At 29.5% G+C, this 7,401-nt stretch overlaps 1 protein-coding gene across 1 annotated transcript in view; it reads right to left on the minus strand.

The window, feature by feature from the left end:
• Positions 1-2,049, minus strand: part of LOC129954157 (MOXD1 homolog 2) — a 75,863-nt gene extending 73,814 nt beyond the window's left edge. The window contains exon 1 of the mRNA XM_056067882.1: positions 973-2,049. The gene's annotated coding sequence lies outside the window, so the exon portion shown is untranslated. The remainder of the gene's footprint in view (positions 1-972) is intronic.
• Between the last annotated feature and the right edge of the window lie 5,352 nt (positions 2,050-7,401).

A 7,401-nucleotide genomic window follows, 5' to 3' on the forward strand; every position in this document is an offset into this window, starting at 1 on the left:
TCGTTGAACTTTATTTATTATTTAAAAACAAAAAACCAAAAAAGAACTTGTGGTAAAGTAAATGGCAAAAGCAACGACAACGATGACGATAATGCGGGCTAGGTAAGGCTGGTTACCCATCGACTTTAACATCCAACATCCAACTATAGGTAAGGCATAGGTATTACAAAAATTTTTAATTACATAGGGGACAACAAAAAGTTACTACATTACATTTTTTTAATTATTCAAAAGCAAATTATCATCAATCCTTCCCATGAGGTAAGAGTATCTATAAGTTATTATAACTCAAACTTCGTAGGTACGTAACATAATGACAGTTGTGGTGCATAATTCGTTAAGTTAACCACCTCTCCGATCAAATTCTGATACCTATGATGTACCTATGTGAAAAAATGCGCTCCAAGCGAACGCTCTTTGTCACATTCCTCTGCATTTCCTGCACTCACGGCTTTGTTGATATAGTACCTTACCTAGTCGCTAGTTGGTAGATGTTCGCTCGTTGCAAGTTTCATTTTCATGATTGTGAAACCAATCTTTTAATTGCTTTTTGATTTGTGGATTGTGGAAATGTAACGTGTGAATGTGATGCTGCTTTGTGCACCTGGTATACCCAAACGAGTAAGGATGACAGAACTGACAACGACACAAAAGACTCCCTTTCCCCATGAGATGAAAAAAAAAAAATGAAAACTAGATTTCCCATCTTCATCTTCAATTCCATCTCCTCATCTCATAGTCCGTTTTCTTTCATCGTAATAAATTTTATCTAATAATCGTGTTCACCTTAACGAAAGACAACACCACCAACCGACCGACTGACGATGAAGATGAAGGAAAAATTCTTCCATCTATCTTTCCACGTGAAATACAATAGGATATAATTTTTCATTTATGGTCTTAGGGTACCTCTATAAAGTATATATTTTCTTCATCTATATCAAATATCATCTAAAAACCATAAGAACTCACCTTGAATATTATTATTATTATTTTTATTTTTATTCCTTTCTCGCCCTCGTTTTCTCCACCACCAAAAACTGATATTTTTCCTTTTTCTTTATATTATTTTATTTTTTGGGGATTTTTCCTTTTTATTTTTCTTCTTCTATATAAAATTGAGCGTAATCCTTTTTGGAGCTAAAATAATCCTCATTGAGAAGAAAATATACTTCTTGGAAGATATACTGAATTTTCACAAACGACGACGACTAAACGACTACTACAACGATGAAGTCGAATCGAAGGAAACAAAAAATAATTTATAATAAAATTCAAATTAAATCCAACAAAATTTATACACACTTTGGAAATTTTAGATTAGATTTTTTTATGATTTTCTATATTTTATTTATATTTATTTATTTTTATTAGAAACACAGATTGCTTTTTATACCTAGGTATATTTTCACTTTCATTCACTTCTTCTTTAGAAAATATTATGGTAGAGAGGAAACCTTATCATTGTGCACCGCTATTTAATATTATTTAACTTTTGCGTATAATATTACATCAATAATTTAATATAATAACAATTTATTATTATTTTTAAATTTATATGAAAGAAGAAAATGCGCAAATATTTTTTTTTTTTTATAAATTTTTTGTCACTATTATGAATAATACGATTTTTTAACGTTTATGTTCACTTGACGAATGAATTAGTTATAAAATTTTTGTTATGGTCAGAGCACATCACTGACTGTGCGAAATTTTTGCGTGTTGTATGTTAAAATATTTCTTCTTTATTTGATTTTTTCTTTTTATTTGTTAAATATTGATACATTTAAGGGTATGGAACTTTCGCAAAAAAAAAATAAACGTGAAGCACCCCCACACCGACCCGTCAGCATCATATTCACGGAGTAACTGAATTTATTTTCTGGAATACCTGGATTAGGTCACCTCCGGTTGCTCCGTTTCTCTAAGTCATCTTTTACTTCTTTATTCTTCAACTTTCATTCGTTTTCATATTCGTTTCATCCTATACACCGTGTATACAGTTACATTAGTGTATAGAAACTCTCTCATAAAGTTATATGAAATTGGAGAGGGAATGGGAATCCATTAAATTGCATTGTGTGAACTCTGTCTGAATGTGAACAGAGCATAGAGTTTTGGTGCCTTATAACATTTTGTTGTAAAGAGGAAAGGAAACACAATTTGACGCATGCGGTTGTTTGGTTTTTCTCGTTATCGTCGTTGTTCTCATTCTCGTATGCTCGTCGTTCGCTAGGTGGTGGTAGTTTTATATTTTTTCGAAAGAGAATTGAAATATTGTTGTTTTCATTTTTATGTTGTGTTGTAAGTAAAGAGAAGATTTGTTTGTTTTTATTTTGTTTCTCCAAAAACAATTTCATATTCATTCATATGACAGAAGACTTCTCATTTGATTTCATTTTCCATATCGTTCCTTAGACATATCGTTCGGATGACAGAGGGTAAAGTAACGAGAAAGAGAAACAGTAAATTTTCTTATAGTGTTGTGTCAACCTAAGAGATCGTTTCTGTTTGTTGAAATATTGTATTGAAGGTGTTGCGGCGCATTGGGGTTTTGGTTTTGTTTTTGGGTAATGTTTCTCTTTTTGTTTTTGGAAAATTGTGTTGTGGGTATTTTTACTGTTATGTTATTGATGTTCAACAAAACAGAACAGAACATCACAGTTAACAATGAAATCAACCAACAAAAAAAAAACAACTTCAAAATGGACCTTACACCTTTCCAATTTACCTCTTTTAAAGGAATTTTGTACAAAAACCGATTCTGGAAATTTTAAAAAACTTAGAAGTGATGCAATTTTGAAATACCTGCCTCCATTTTTGTTCTGTTTTTGTTTCTATAGAGGAAGGTATAAAATATGTAAATCCATGGCCATTTTTCATATTCCATTTAAGGTGTAAAGTTATTTTACAAACATTTCATAACTCATTTGATCCCTTTGGAAGAGAGAGAAAGTCCTTTTTATTTTTTGTTAGTTCGTTCTTTCGCTTTTTTTTTGTTTGATTTAAAATTCCAAATCTCTTGGTTGGATCTCTACTATAGGTACGATGAGAAAATTCATTTCACATTTTGCATACATTAAAATTGGAATTATGATGCTCCTTGTTGACAGCAATTTTGACTACCTGTCTATATTGGAAAGGACAACTTTTGGCTTCTGGAATTTACCTGTCTCTTGGCTTATACTGTAGAATAGGTACCTATAAGGACACTGTATCTATGACTCTTGGGACTTTTGGTTTGGAGAGTGTGGAAAAGCCATTTTCGGCAGAAGACTTATGCTTGACATTTAGCAAAAGTGCAAATAAAGATTGATTGACGCGGGGGGAGTTAGATATAAAGGTGGAGTAAGTGTCAACTAGCACGACGATGACGAGTGAGACATTCTTATCCCTATCTAACTTGAGAACCATATTCACCCCCCCCCCAACGAACCCTTCTCATGAAAATAAACCCACCTGGTTACGTTACGCATGTGTTACGTACGCATACATCCTAAGGGTGGTTAAGAGTTTCTTAAATTACACGATTCATATGGATACAGGGTGCAAAGTTTCCAGATTGTTACCGATGCGATATGGCTGCGAATGTGAATACAATGCCAATGTGGTGTAAATGTAGCTTTAGATCGTAGGACTGTTAATTTTCTGAAGCTATGTAAGCACACAGGGTATAGGTAAGGTAAAGTGTGAAGCTTTAGAGTATATAAGTTTGAACAAACATTCAACTTTTTGGTCCCAGACACTTTGTCTGTTACTGGTTCTTGCGATATCTACGTTGGACCTCTTAACGATTTTCGTATTCAGAATTTAATGGGAAAAGTCCATTATATATTTCTTCGAAGTATGTATATTGTATATTTATGTATGTATGTATACCAATCTACTTGATGTTTAATGGAATTCGGTATAATATTGAAAATTTCAAGAGAAATATTAATTGAATATGCCGATTATTTCTCAGCTTGAAGAAACAAAAACAAAACAGAAATAAAAAGGAAGAAAGTAAGTATTCCAATTAAAGGGTCGATTTTATGTTAATTATGAACTTTTATTTACTTTTGCTTTTAAAAAAATTAAGTATCAATTCATATTTCAACAATTTAAGCTGGGTAATAAACATTAAAAAAAAACACAAAATTGACTTGGAGGGTTATAGAATTTTTGAATGTCAAAGTTGTTTTAATGTTTATTTAATAGACAGTTGTTGTTTTTATTGAATTTCTAAAGGTTTTTAACTTTTTATAAAATGGGAGAGAAATAAATGAAGATTTTGTTGAAACATCTTAGTTTATTTTTTCAGAGAAATGTACATTTTAAGGCATATATTGACTTAAACGATAACAGCGCAAGATTTTAGTCGACTAAGAACAATAGTGAAGTATTTTTAACAGGAACGATAGTTTGTTAAAAGAGGGTTTGGTAAAATGTTTGCATCATTTTAGCATCGTTGATACTATATTTTTTTTTAAATGCACTAAAAATATTAAATGATATAATAAGTTAGTTAAAAAGATGATTTTGCTCAATTTTAAACAATTTTATCAAATGGCTGCTTTAACTTTTAATAATTTAATAAATTCATATGAATTCTAAAATCTTGAATTGAGAAGTCTATTCTACAAATTGAAATTTGTTTTCTACGTTTATTTTTTTTAACAAACTGTCACTGTTTAGACGTGTTTAGATACAATGTTTTTAATATAAGCTGAAATAAAAAGTTAGATACCAATTTATTAGTGCGAAAAGCTTTAAAATTTAGTAATAACTTAGCTATTAAATTAAATGAAATTGATATAGTTGGCCTTCTTGTCATGGTTCTGTTTTAAAATGCAGGTGGTAATGTGTTTAAAAAACAATTATACGTAAAAAGGAAAGACATTAAATAAAAAAAAGGATACAATAAAAGTGCGTATACGCCCTGAGTACCATTTTTAAGCAGTGACGTTTTTAGACAAAATAAAACTGTTGACAAAAAAAAACACACTTGTTTATATTACAAGTACTAAAAAAGGGTGAATCTTTTTTCTTTTTTTTAAACGAAATTCTTATACGAAACCCAATTTTTAGCAATTTTAGTAGCATTTTTTGAAAATTTTTATATCTCGTAAAAACAAATAGAGATAAGATTTTTCTATGAACAATTTCTTCGTTAACAACAAAACTAGCACAGAATGAAATCATTTTGAAGACAATACCTTTATTTATTCTCGAGACATCGAGAGTCGAATATCAATTTTAAACAATTTTGTGCAGATTTAAATTTTTATGAAAAAATTGACTAATTCTGTAAATTCTATTTTTCCCAAAATTGTGCTGAATGTTATATTTTTTATAAATGAAAGGAAATTGAAACCAATATCTTTATTTTTAACTTCCCATAGGAAGTTATTTTAATGGGTGCAATCGGTCAATTTTAAAATTTTGACATTTCTCGACGTTTCAAGGTCCTTAGAGTCGAAATAAAAGATTTTTAGAAAGATGTCTGTGCAATGTGCGTGCATGTGTACGTACGTTCGTATGTTCGCGACGTTTTTTTCGTCGTCCATTGCTCAAGAACCAGTAGAGATATCGTCTTTAAATAAATTTTGTTATACAGATAATAATGCAGAAAGATGCAGAATGGGCAGTTTTAAAAAAAGGGGAAAGTGTTGGTTAGCCTTAAATATCTCATAACCCAATGAAGCTTAAGAATTAAATTTTATATTATATATTGGAGCGTGATTCAAAGCAAGTATATTTTTTGAAAAAAAAGCCGATTGACGAATTAATAAATAAAAAAAATGAAAACGAAAATTTGTCACCTCGAAGATTTTACGAGCAACAAAGAATAACGTTCAAACATCTGCTAACATTTTGACATTTTTTTTTACAAAAAATAAAAACTGAAATTAAAATTTAACAAAAATTTGTAAAAATTGTTTTTTGACATTTACATCTTCTTCAAAACTTTAAACTACTTTTACATTTTTAATAATATTGTTGTTATTGTTCAGTACAATCTTCAAAAAAAAAAAATTGTCAGTTTTTTTTACAAAAAATAAAAACTTATAAGAAAATTTAACAAACGTTGATAAAAATTGATCGAATATCTATTCAAAACTTTGAGATTTAAACATCAAATTAATTTTAACGTATAACAAATATTGTTTTTAATATTCGGAAAAAATTTTAGAAAAATCGAATTGATAGTTTTCTTACAAAATATAAAAACCTTAACAAAAATTTAATAAAAGTTGGTAAAAATTGATTTTCTACTCAAATATCTTTTCAAAACTTTGATATATTAACTTTGAACTACTTTTACCTTTTAAATAATATTGTTTTCAATATTCACTAAAATTTTGAGAAAAATCAGTTTTCTTACAAAAAATAAAAACCCCCCAAAAAAAAGATAATATTAAAACCTGGTACAAGTTTACTTACGACTCAAATAGTTTTTAAAAATTAAAAATATTGTCTTTAAAATTTTTTCGTTTCACAGAAAATATTGTTTTCGATATTCAGTAGTTTTTTTTATAAAAATACCACAGTCCGTTTTTCCTTAAAAAAATAAAATCTACAAAAAATAGTATGAAATTTGGTAAAAACTGATGTTCGGTTCTTGATATCTCTCAAATTAATTTCATTCATCCAATTTGTAAACATTTAAAAAATGCTACTAAAAATGGAAAAAAAATTAAATCGACCAAAAACATATTTAACAAAACTAGATTTTCAAACTAAACTGTTTCTTTATATGAAAAATATTGTTGATAATTTAAATTGTTTTAAGCATAATTCAACCGACAACTTTTTTAACCCATCACGGAAACCTTAAAACTTTTAAGCAAGACAAATCGACAGACATGATGGGAAGTTATCAGTGTGGGTAGCATCCCAGCCTCTTTTTTATTATAAAGTTTGAAAATTTGACATTATGTATGAAACACTACACCATTTAAGTGACCACCAAGCGAATTGTTGCAAGCATCGATTCTTTTGAGGCAATGTTTGAGCACTTATTGACACACTAGACCAATGTTGGTTTTTAAGTGCTCAACAGTTAAAGGTCTTTCCCCTTAAAAAAGTCCAATGGTGTCAAATCAAATTATCTTAGTAGCAAGCTGATAACACCACGATGAGAAATTATGCGGCTAGAAAACTTCACTTGCAATAAGGCCATATTCGCTCGAGTTGTGTCTTGTTTTGTTGGAACCACATATTCTCGAAGTCGTATTCTTCAATAGCAGGCAAAAAATATTCATTTATCATATAACCATAAGGCTCTGAATTGACGGTGACAGTTGTTCCGTCGTCGTTTTCGAAAAAAGTAAGGTCCAGTCCGGACCAAACAGCGCACCAAAAAAGATCTTTTTTTGGATATAATGGACTCTCTTCAATTACTTGAGCATTTTCAAA

The sequence above is a fragment of the Eupeodes corollae genome, chromosome 1 (genome assembly GCF_945859685.1).
Source record: "Eupeodes corollae chromosome 1, idEupCoro1.1, whole genome shotgun sequence".
NCBI lineage: Eukaryota > Metazoa > Arthropoda > Insecta > Diptera > Syrphidae > Eupeodes > Eupeodes corollae.